The 11368-nt window shown below is 52.9% G+C and overlaps 1 long non-coding RNA gene across 1 annotated transcript; it reads left to right on the top strand.

Moving 5' to 3' along the window:
- Positions 1-3076: 3076 nt before the first annotated feature.
- Positions 3077-4309, top strand: LOC309684449. The gene is made up of 3 exons (XR_014270286.1): positions 3077-3135; positions 3582-3677; positions 4248-4309. It is a non-coding gene; the product is annotated as an uncharacterized lncRNA (long non-coding RNA).
- Positions 4310-11368: the final 7059 nt, after the last annotated feature.

The following is an 11368-nucleotide window of genomic DNA, read 5'->3' as shown; positions in this document are numbered from 1 at the left end:
GTTGTTTTTCCCCGGGAAAGCGGGAGCGTTATTTGATGAGTAGCGCTATCGCCAAGTGTTTTCCGCTGCCGTTAATTTTGTTTCTGGACTATTAGGAGCACACTACACTATACGGTTTTGATTCTTCCCCTTTCACGTGTTGGGTATAGCCTCAAAATCTTTAGCGCACTGACTTGGTTGACCTGCAAAGCTGGACTGGGGTGTCTTTAGTCTTATCTTGTTTGCTGGGATAGGAAGTACGTCTCTTTGACTTTCACCTCTGGTCAGGGTTGAGGTCAAAAATAAAATTTTAGTCATGGTAATCAGAAATAGTAGTCTCAATCTCAACTTGATACCTACACGTGGAGGCTTTGCTGGGGTTCTTAACGCTAGCCCAAGGCAAAGGAGCTTTCTGCCTCTCTTGCCTCCGAGTGCAGCACTCCATGGGTGCACAGTTGGAATGCAGTCGTCAAGAAGAAGTAACTTTGGAGTTTGCTGGTTGCATGGGTGTACAAAAACCCTTCCAGTTTTCTATATAAGCAAGATTTTCTGTCCTGTCCCCAAGGAAACAAATCTGTGCTTGATTGCTAGCTTAACGTCCGTTTGTCTAACAGAGGCAGCGTGGCACAGAAATCTTAGAAGATGCCTTATTCCGAGGACACCCTACACCTGTTCCGTCCAAAAAGTCAGCCAGCCTCGATGTGGAGGAAAAGAAAGTGCCAAGATTGGGAAAAACAGCGGAACGCTTTCCTCCGCTCACAGAGGTACCGTAGGCGACAGTCTGTGAGACAAAAGAGAAGGTTGTGGCAGAGCTGCAAGGAAGTCCTCTTCTTCTCGGTGGTTCTTAAGGCGCTTTGAAATCTGAAGAACTTGCATTGAACCTGTTAGCGAGTGGCTGTGGTTGTGGCTTCACAGTGCGAGGGTCAGCACTAAAGCTGCTTTGAAGGATTTTGTGTGCTCCCCGCGCTCCTTCAGTTGTGCTGCCCTAAGGGTTTGTGGGCCTTCTGTTAGCGGGACGGCTGCCTCAGTTTCCCCCTTTGCCGTTCCCTTTGAAGTCCCCCACCTTCACGTTCTTTCAGGCTCCTGACTTAGCTGCCTCGGTACGGAGGATGCCCGCTGGGGTTGGCTTAAACCTGGGTATTGCGAGGGCCGCAGCAGCACCTGGGAAAGGGGGTTGCCAGAGTTGTGTTCCATTTTCAGCTGCTTGAGCGTGTTTGCTAAGTTGACGGGTTTTATCCCCACGTCCTTGGTGAAAAGAAACGGCAGCAAGCCTGGGCTGTGAAGTTCAAAGTTAGGATGCTGAAACCAACCAAGCAAGGCAAAAGCGCTATCGCTCACTGAGGCAAGAAACCGTCGAAGGCAGTTGCTCTGTCACCTGAGCTGAATTTACAGGCCGTGTTTCAGTGGAAAGCTGCCCCCAGGTCAGCGTGCTCCATGCTCTGTTTCACAAGTCCTTCCCCATTGAATTGTTCCTTTCAGGCCATGGAGAGAGAGGTCAGTGCCGCATTTGGCAGAGGTGAGCCAGATGAGATCATGAGCAGTGCCTTCAAACTAAAGGTCACTCGCGAAGACATCCGCACGCTCAGGAACCTTTGCTGGCTAAACGATGAGGTAAAACCAGCTGCAGCACAGGGCTAGTCTCACTCAGCCTTTATTGAAAAATACCCCTCCGCCCTGTACAGAAGTCGCGTCAACGTTCTTTGACGACCTCCGCTGCAGAGCCTAGAAATCTCTGTACACTTCTTATTTGAGGTGTTGAAGGGTCGAGCGTTTCGGGAAGTTCCGTTACTTCTTGTATGACGCAGCTTCCAGGAGTTCGTCCGGGTTATTGGCGTGGGTGGCAGGTGTTTTGATCAAACTGCCGATGTAGCCCCGTGTGAAATCCTGGGAACAAAAGCTGACAGCTGAGGCTGGAGTTCTCTCCGCTGCATGCTTAAGGGTGGCCAGAAAAGACGTGGTGCTGTATTTTTGGTTGGGGAAGGCAGCGTCATATGTTTACACCTCACGTTTCCTCTTTATGGTACAGGTGGTTAATTTCTACATGGGTCTGCTGATGGAAAGAGGCAAGAAGGAAGGCTATCCAGCAGTCCACGCGTTTAGTACTTTCTTTTATCCGAAACTAACATCTGGGGGCTACGAGTCGGTCAGAAGGTGGACCAAGAGTGTCGATGTCTTTAAGCAGGACATCCTCTTCGTGCCTGTGAACTCGCGAGCACACTGGACACTAGCCGTGAGTCCCACGGGCTTTTTCTTTAGAATTGGACGGGGAGCAAAAACTGGCAAGAGAAGTCATGTAGGTGTTGGGGGGTGTGCGGCACAAGGTTGTGCTTTGCCTAACGGTCACCTTTTAATAACAGGTCATAGATCTGAGGAAGAACACCATCACGTACTTGGACTCGCTTGGGCAGAAAGGGGACAAGATTTGTCAGACTTTGCTGTAAGTAACCGCTCCGTCACTGCTTTTCTGGTGTGAATGAGGAGAGGGGTTTTAGATTTAGTCCCTGTAAGGCGACTGCCAGTTTTCACGTGGCTTGTAGATAACCAAGCAGGAATCTTGGAGTTGCTTGCTGCGACTTGTCTGGCATCGACTGCTTATCTGCTGTCACAGCGTCCCCTGCACCCAGGGTCTGGGGTGCCTGGATTCTGCCACCTTCCCGTGAGAGGCACAGCCAAATACGCCATAGACCCGTGGCACACGTGTGCCGACTTTGTTAGTCGGAGCCCAGGATGTGGGATCAAGGCACCCGGTGGAATTACGGCATTACAGTTCCTTGCTTGGTTTGTCTCTTTGTGCTCTGATAACATGTGATTTGGGGCTTTTTGACCTCTCCGAAGCAATGGAGTCGTTGGCCTCGTTCTTGACCATTAGCTCACAGCCTCTCCCTGTGTTTGTAAGTTTCAGATTGGGATTTTTCCTCAAAATCAGCCTTAAATCAGCTGCGGTGAGGATCCTCTGACATTTTACCGTCCTGCCGTCCGTCTTCCTGTGATCCTTCAGCCGCTTTATTTTGTTGTTGGCCTAAATTACAGAGATGAAAAGGGATTTTTTTTTTTCCTTTTGTTTTAACCAGCCAATACCTGCAAAAAGAAAGCTGGGAAAAAAGACAGCTGGAGCTGGATGTTTCAGAGTGGACTCTTCACAGCATGGAGCCACGTGTACGTGAGCACCCCTTGGGTTTGAAATGGGAACTGTAAGTGCTGCTTTGGGGCCCAGATCCTGGCCCGTGGCAAAGAAAGGGTTGAGCTGATGTTTCTCGAGGAGTTGATAGTAAAAAGCAGTCCCTAAAGACCGGATTTAAGAAAGGTCACTTAAGAAAGAGGCGGTGCGAACCTTGAGACACCTCGCAGGGGGGAGGGCTGCTGCGCCTTCTGGGCCTGCCAAAAATTTGGATCGTAGTGTCCGAGTCCGGGAGGCAGAGGGGAGGGATGGTGAGCAGTGAACTGGGTCTGTTCCTCGTGGGCGGGAGTGGGTATTGGGGATTAGGCAAGTAGGGTCAGGAGTGTGCGGTGAGCGCAGTGTCGGTGTGGGTAATGTGCGCTGCTTCCAAGTTGCTTTTCTTTTGAGACAGAGGGAAATCCTCCATCTTCTTTGCATTCCTTAGGAGATCCCTCAGCAGCTGAATGGAAGCGACTGCGGCGTCTTTATGTGTAAATACGCAGATTACATCGCCAGAGAGAAACCATTCAACTTTAGCCAGGTGAGTGAAGGTCATAAACCCCTCCAAGCCCCTCTCGCCCAGGGACAGGAGCCAGGGAGGTTAGGCAGCAGCTCTTCATTGTGTCCGGGGCAGGGGCTGAGGTTTCGTACCCCGTTTCGGTGCGTAGTTGCTGGGATCAGAACTTCCAAGTGGCCTGGGCAGGGCAGAGCTGTGGTTCTCCATCCCCGCCTTTGGGAGCTGCTGCCGGTGAGATTCCTCTTGGGCAAGATACTGCCGCCAGCGGGTTTGGCATATCTGGGCTCGGTATCTTTTGGAGAAATGGCTTCTACCCTTTGACCAGTCAAGACACCGCTTCTTTTTATTGATTTCGTTTTAGACGGGTCTTTTATTAGCGTGCTTGTAAGCTGTCGCGCGGTCAAGTCAATCTGGTTTTGTCGGGTTGTCGTGTCACCCTCTTAGGAACCGCGTGGGGTGTTATACCCAAACGGTTGACAGTTCCTAAAGGGAACTTCCTATTAAGGACTCCGCTGGGCGTTTATGCGTGTTTGCCGCCTCTTTCTACCGTGACGTCATTATTTAATTTCTCTTTTCTTTCTCTTCTCTTTCCAGACTCACATGCCATACTTCCGGAAGAAGATGGTGTGGGAGATAATCCACCAACAGCTGCTGTGACACGTGGACTCTTAGAGTTCTTATTTTGATTACGTTTCTTCGACCTTAGTTACTTTTCTTAGGCCTTTAGTTAGTTTTCTTAGACCTTTAGTTACATTTCTTAGACGAATTTTCCTCTTTAGGTTATGAAGTAGAAGTTAAGATGGTTTATTCCCCCCACCTCCCTTATTTTGGAGACAGTAACTCTGGGGTTTTGGTACACAAGTTTTCCTCTTTAGCTTATGAAGGAGAAGTTAAGATGGTTTATTCCCCCCACCTCCCTTATTTTGGAGACAGTAACTCTGGGGTTTTGGTACACAAGTTTTCCTCTTCAAGTTATGAAGTAGTGGTTAAGACAGTTTATTTCCCCACCACCACCCCCCACCCCCCCTTATTTTGGAGACAGTAACTCTCTTTGAAATTAGCTAACGCACCTTAAGCAAAAGCCAGAAAGGTGGGTGTGACCTCGTTAAGGGCAGAGTGAAGAAGGAACATCGTCAACTTCCATGGCTGAGCCGCACGCTCGCGCCTCGCAGCGCACGCGACCACGTTACAGACAAATGGGAAACATCTGTGGTGGTGGTTACAGTTGTGTTTGCCCACCTTACCTTCCCAAGGACAACGTGCTGAACTACCGTCTCAAAGAGAGTTTTCCTCTGTTTCTGGAATATCTACCATCTCCTTGATTCCTAAAACTGGATTTGTCACGACCACGGAAAGAAAGCGTTTACCATCTCTTGATTTCTCACCAAAGCCCCTGTCCTTTGGGCTGGTTTGGGGTTGGCTTTTTTTGCTGCCTCCAGGGAGTGATCTAATGTGAAAAGAGAAGTATTTATTTCTTTATATAATATAAATATTTATTTTAATAAAAAGAGCCTTAATGGAAGGAAACTCTCCCTGTGTCCTGGTTTGAGGTAAAAGAGAACCAATTTTGTTCAGTAACTTGGCTTCTTAGCTGGGCCTCTTCTACCAACTGAAATTAACTGCCTATTGTGCCGTCAGCGTTCACTCTCTCAGAGCGATAAGAGCAATGGTTACAGCTGATGCCCAGGCATGGGATGCAGAGAGGCTCTTGCTTATACTTATTGCTATAACCCCCACGGCCAACCAGCTTTGTTATTTGCCCCGTTGGAGGGTCGGAAGTGGAAAAGCATAGTGGGGTCCCACCTGCGGGGAGGAGCGACAGGACAGGTGACCCAAAACTGACCAACAGGGTATTCCATCCCATCTGCCTCATGCTCAGTAGAAAAGGGACCAAAGGGATCAAAGGGTTCTTCTACCTGGGGAATGTTTACTTCGCCCTTTGATAATTATGCTGATGTGACCCCATCAGAGCTGGGGCATGGCAACCTTCTGGGCTCTGAGGATAAGGACTGGTACCTTGTTAAGATCGTGATTTTGTTGTTGATGCTCCTGAATGTGGTGCAGGGGTGGTTTCTTGTGAAACATCTGTGCAGGGGCTGCTGGAGGGGACCGTGCGCTGCCGCCACTCAGACCCGCGCAGCCGCTCGGCGATCTGCAGCGGCGCGAACCGCGGCCCCGCCCGGCCCGGCCGCAGCTGCCCCCCCCGGAGCAACGGCACCACCGGCAGCCGCCTCCCCCACGGCACCGGGGCCACCGGCAGCTGCCCCCCCCCGGAGCAACGGCACCACCGGCAGCCGCCTCCCCCACGGCACCGGGGCCACCGGCAGCTGCCCCCCCCCGGAGCAACGGCACCACCGGCAGCCGCCTCCTCCACGGCACCGGCGCCACCGGCAGCCGCCCCCCCCACCGCCACGGCACAGGCGCCTCCGCCGCCGCCTGCACCGGCACCGGCACCCGCACCACCGGCAGCCGCCCCCCCCACCGCAACAACACCGGCCCCTCCGCCGCCCGTCCCGGCACAAGCCGCGCCCCCCCCTGCAGCGGCACAAGCCACGCCGCCGCCTCTCCCGGCACAACCTACTGCAGCCACTACAACCAGTACCAAAACTACTCCAACTCCATCAAAATCGGTACAAGCCGCCCCGGGAACCAGGAGCAGGAAGAGGAGGTCAACTCCTTCCCCTGCCCCTTACCACAAAGACCACCTCAAGTCACATAGCTTGGGGGAGGGTTCTGAACAAGATCCAGGGGAGGGTCCTTCAAGACCACAGAAGGGAAAGAGACCTTTGAAAACAGACAAAGGCCAGAGTCCTTCTAGAGCAGATGCTGGAGAGGCCCCTTCTGGGGCAGCCTCCCCACAGGAGGACTCAGATGTAGAGGGAGTTGTTCAATCCTTCTCCGTGAAAGATCTGAGAAGTATCAGGAAGGACTTTAGTCGTCATGAAGGCGAAACACTTGTCTCCTGGTTGCTCCGATGCTGGGATAGCGGGGCAGATACCCTAGATTGAGATGGCAGAGAAGCTAGGCGATTGGGAAACCTGGCCAAGGATGGAGGGATTGATAAAGAAATTGGGAGAAAGACAAGCACTCTCAGTCTCTGGAGGCGACTGGTGTCAGCCATAAAGCGCAGGTATCCCTTCAAGGACGATATCGAATGCCGTCCAAGTAAATGGACCAACATGGGAAAAGGTATGAAGTACCTGAGAGAACTGCCTGTGCGAGAGGTGATTTATAGTGATGGGCAAGCGACAGTAGACCCTGATGAAATGCCATGCAAACGATCTCTGCTCAAAAAGTTTGTACAAAGTGCACCATCAACATATTCCCACACATTGTCAACAATGGTCTGGGGAGGATCCGATACTGACACACCAACTGTAAATGAAGGGGTTAAGAAGGTACGACAGTATGAAGACAGTCTCTCTGGTCCCTTCTCTGTGGCAGCCATAGAAAAGCTGACTGTGACCACCGAGAAAATGACTGAGAAACTGACTGAGAAAATAGAGCAAATGACCCAGAGATTAGTTGAGCAAACCGATAAACTGTTTGATAAACTAACCAAGGTGGAGGAAAAACTCCATTCTTTCCCTGTACAGACTCATGTTGCAGCTGCTAAGAGGAAACGCCCTCCTACTCAAGAGAAAAACCACCCTCCGACTCAAGACAAATCAAAGCTGATGCGAGATATCCTGTGGGTTTGCCTCTGTGAATATGCAGAAGACATGAAGAAGTGGGATGGAGAACCTACCTCAGCCCTACAGGCACGGGTGCTTGAGTTGCAAAATGAAGTCGATAGAAGAAAGGATTCTTACAGGAAGAAGGTTGCTCCAACCTACGGTAGGTGATCCTACGGACCAGGTAGGAACCAATCTGATAATCGTAGGTACTACGGTCAACAGTAGAGGTGCCCTGCCTCCAGCCAGGAGGAGGAGAGGGACAACCGACTTTATTGGACTGTGTGGATTCGATGGCCTGGCACATGAGAGCCACAAAAGTATAAAGCCCTGGTGGACACTGGTGCACAGTGGTGTTGGGTTGTTTTTTGCTGTCTCCAGGGAGTTATCTAATGTGAAAAGAGAAGTATTTATTTCTTTATAGAATTTAAATATTTATTTTCATAAAAAGAGCCTTAATGGAACGAACCTCTACCTGGTAATGAGAGAGGGTGATTTATTCTTTTTTTTTTATTTAACTGAAAAAAAGTTGGATGTAGCGATGTGGATTTTCGCTCCCTCACAATCCCCCAGGAAGAGGATTGGAGCCAGGAGGAGCATCGGAGCACAGAAGCGGCGAAGCGATGGTCACACAGTGCTGCAGGGGCAATCGGGGTGTCGTTCAGTGATGAGATGAGCAAGCAGCATCCCGAAAATCCGCCCCTGGAGAGGGGTCAGCGGTGTACGGACGCTCTCTGTGTTCTGTAAACCCCCTGTGGGGAGCCCCTGCTGCCCCCTTGGCAGCGCCCGGGTGGCTGTGACTGCTGAAAGCTGGTTTGGTGTGTTGAGGTGTTAGGTGGGGTGGCAGCAGCCCCTGCCCGCCCCGGGAGGGGGGACACCACCTCTCCGGTGGCACTGGATGGGTGGGAGGGAGGGAGGGAGCACAGCTCTGGGAGCCATGGAGAAAGGCATGGGGGTGTCCCTCATCGTGGCAGCCCCCAGCAGCCCTACCCCGCCACCCGGCCACCCCAAGGACACCCAAGCCCCATCTTGGTCCTCTCCCTCTTGGGTGATGCCCTTCTACCCACCCTGGAGGTGCGCTCCTCTCCTGCAGGGGGGGACGCCCAGCACTCGCCTGGCTAGAGAAGCACCGGGGGGGGTGCTTAGGGGGCATCTGAGCTTCCCAGTTACACGGGCATAATTAGGGCGCCCTTAAGAACCATTAATAACCACTTTGGCTCTGCTAACCAACTGCGGCAAGGCCCCCACCCCGCTTTAGCGCAGGCTTTGTGATGCCAACACCTCCCTGAGCCACTGGGTAAAGCGACGCCTGGCAAAAAAACACCATCACCCAAAGAAAACCCCACACCACATCCCCCACTCCCCGCCCACCCCTTCTCCCCCCATCACAGCCATGGGACAAACTCCCACCACCACCACACCCCAATCTCAGCTCGGCTGTGACGCCCCCAAGACACTGGAAAGAAAGCAACCGAGAGCAAGCTCAGGCTCCTGTGAGCTGCAGAGATTTCTCTTTGGTTTTTGATGTTGTCGTTGGGTGGGTTTTGCTTGGTTGTTTTTCACACAACACTTTGCAGTAGAGGACAAAAACGTGGTGTCGCAGCCCCCGGGGTCAGCGCCGGCACTGCCACCTCCCCCCCCCAGCTCCTGTCCCTCCTCTTGCCCTGCAGCTGTTCCCACTTTCCTTGCTTGGTTTGGTTGGTTTTTTTTCCTTTCTACCTTTCTTTTTTAATATGTTTTCGCTTCCCCCTTTATTCTCTTTTACCCCTTTTTTCTTTTGACCTTTTTTGCTTTTTCCCTCTTTTTTTCTTTTTCTCTTTCTTTTCCCACTTTTTTTTTCCTCCTTTCCCTTTTTTTTTTTCCCCCTTTTCTCTTTTTAAACATTTCTCAAGCTTTCTCCTGAAGGAACGGCCCCTGGCTCTCCGCTAGCAGAAGGAGCCTACGGAAGAGCTCTGGCACTGACATGGGCAGGAACACCCACAAGTGAGAACTGGATAGACAAAAGGCTCCTCAATGATGACACTGGGGCAGCCCGACCTTAGAAGCAGCAGAGGAGCAGAGCCACCCAGAGCCATCCAGAGAACAGGAAGGGCTATTCAGGGCCTTATTGTCTGCGCGAAGTAACCATCTGCTGAGAACCGGTCTGGCGGCTCAGAGCTCAGCCACAGCAGCACTCTTGAGCCAAAGGGGAAAAGTACACCGGCAGGAAGACTGGGAGCCTTCCTCCACAACAACCCACAGATCATGACCAGAGTGGTGCCTATTCCCAGCCTACACTAATGAATACGTACGCCTTTGCATCAGAAAGGAACGCTTGCTTTACCAGCCCCTGGGCGAGTTGGGAGCCATCCCCCTTGCACCCAGCGCTGCAATAAACATGCTGCTTTGTAACTCGCCCCGAGTTGGGGAGTTTCTTTCCGCACGTCAGCACCCCTGGGATTGCTTTCCTTCTCCCGCCTCGCACTCGCTCGACATGGTTTTTTCCAACTCATTCTTTTTTATTAAAAAAATTAATAAAAAAATGCTCCAACTCTCAGTTTTACAAGGCACACAAAATCTCTAAAAGGGAAACACAAGCGTGAGGTGCTGAGGTACCAAAACCTGCCCCTGTTAGTCCAACTAAAGGGACAGCGTCGGGAGGCGACGGAGGAGGAAGGGGGAGGCTGTGGGATGGAGAGAGCCCTCCCCGTACCCCTCAGCTGCGCATCCTCGCAGCGCCGCGGGAATGGGGGGCTGTGTGTCTGGGCGGGTCTTTGGTTTGCTCCCCTGACCTGCTGGGGGTGGTGGAGGAGGTTGGAGGGGGTTGTCCGGCAGTGGGGTTACATTCATCAGGCAGTGCTGGGCGGCACGACAGGAGCATCACTTGCTGTGCTGCGAGGCCGGGGCTCCCGGAGCGTGTTTCTGCTCCTGCTGCTTCACCTGCTGGACCATTTCCCTCATCTTGCGCTGTGCAGTCTTGGGGAGGAGAAGGGAAAAGCAAGAGTTGGGGGTCAGGGCACTGTTTCTCCCACCACCACCCACCCCTGAGCCCCCACCGAGCATCTCGCCGCTCCCAACTTTTCACCCCGGACAAGCCCTAATTAATTTCAGGTTTCTGGGTTTTTTTAACTTGTGCTTCCTCCATCGCTCCTTGAGAGAGGCTCAATTTTTGGGGGGGGGGGGCCGCCATCCCGCTCGAGTGCACAGGAGACAAGGTTATGGAAGATGAACCCAGGTGGGATGCGGGTGGCTTTGCCTGCACCGAGGAGTCCATTCACAATGTCCCCACATCCAGCAGCATCAAAATCATGGTACCCAGCAAAGAGCTCCCCTGGCGCTGAGGGAGGCCAAGCCAGGCTGGCAGCACAGTGCTGACCACAGGGACGCTCTCAACTTGGCCCTTACTGTCCCCCACACCCACAGCCCCCACCCAGCGCACCTTGAACTGAGCCTCGGGCGGCCCTGTGATGATGACCATGCGCTCGCTGCCCTTGGGACCTTCTGCCGGTGCAATCTGGGGAAGTATGGGGGAGAAGGAGCGTGAGTGCAGCCACCGCTTCAGCAAGACCTTCCCTCGGTGGCATGTCCCCCCACAACGCAGGGCAATCCCCCCATGCAGGAGCATCCCCTCCCACCCGAGCCGGGCTCATAACCAGGGTGCTGCAGGCCTGGCCTTCTACTAAACACAGGCGGGAGAGGTGGGCCCATGCCAACGGGTACAGGAGAGCTGGGGAGAGACTTTTTACAAGGGCATGGGGTGACAGGACGAGGCGGAGTGCCTTCAAAGTGGAAGAGGGGACATTTAGAGGAGATAACAGGAAGAAATTTTTCACTGTGAGGGTGGTGAATCACTGGCCCAGCTTGCCCAGAGAAGCTGTGGCTGCCCTAGCCCTGGAGGTGTTCAAGGCCAGGTTGGACGGGGCTTGGAGCAACTTGGGCTGGGGGGAGGTGTCCCTGAACAGGGCAGGGGGGTGGGACTCCATGATCTTCAAGGTCCCTTCCAACCTCAACCGTTCTGTGATAAGTTGGGGAGCAAAACTGCTCCCCGCACACTCCCATTCC

The sequence above is a fragment of the Vanellus vanellus genome, assembly GCF_965231255.1.
Source record: "Vanellus vanellus genome assembly, contig: HAP1_SCAFFOLD_80, whole genome shotgun sequence".
Lineage (NCBI taxonomy): Eukaryota > Metazoa > Chordata > Aves > Charadriiformes > Charadriidae > Vanellus > Vanellus vanellus.
Note: the sequence above shows the minus strand (reverse complement) of the source record. Positions and strands in the feature narration are given on the sequence as shown.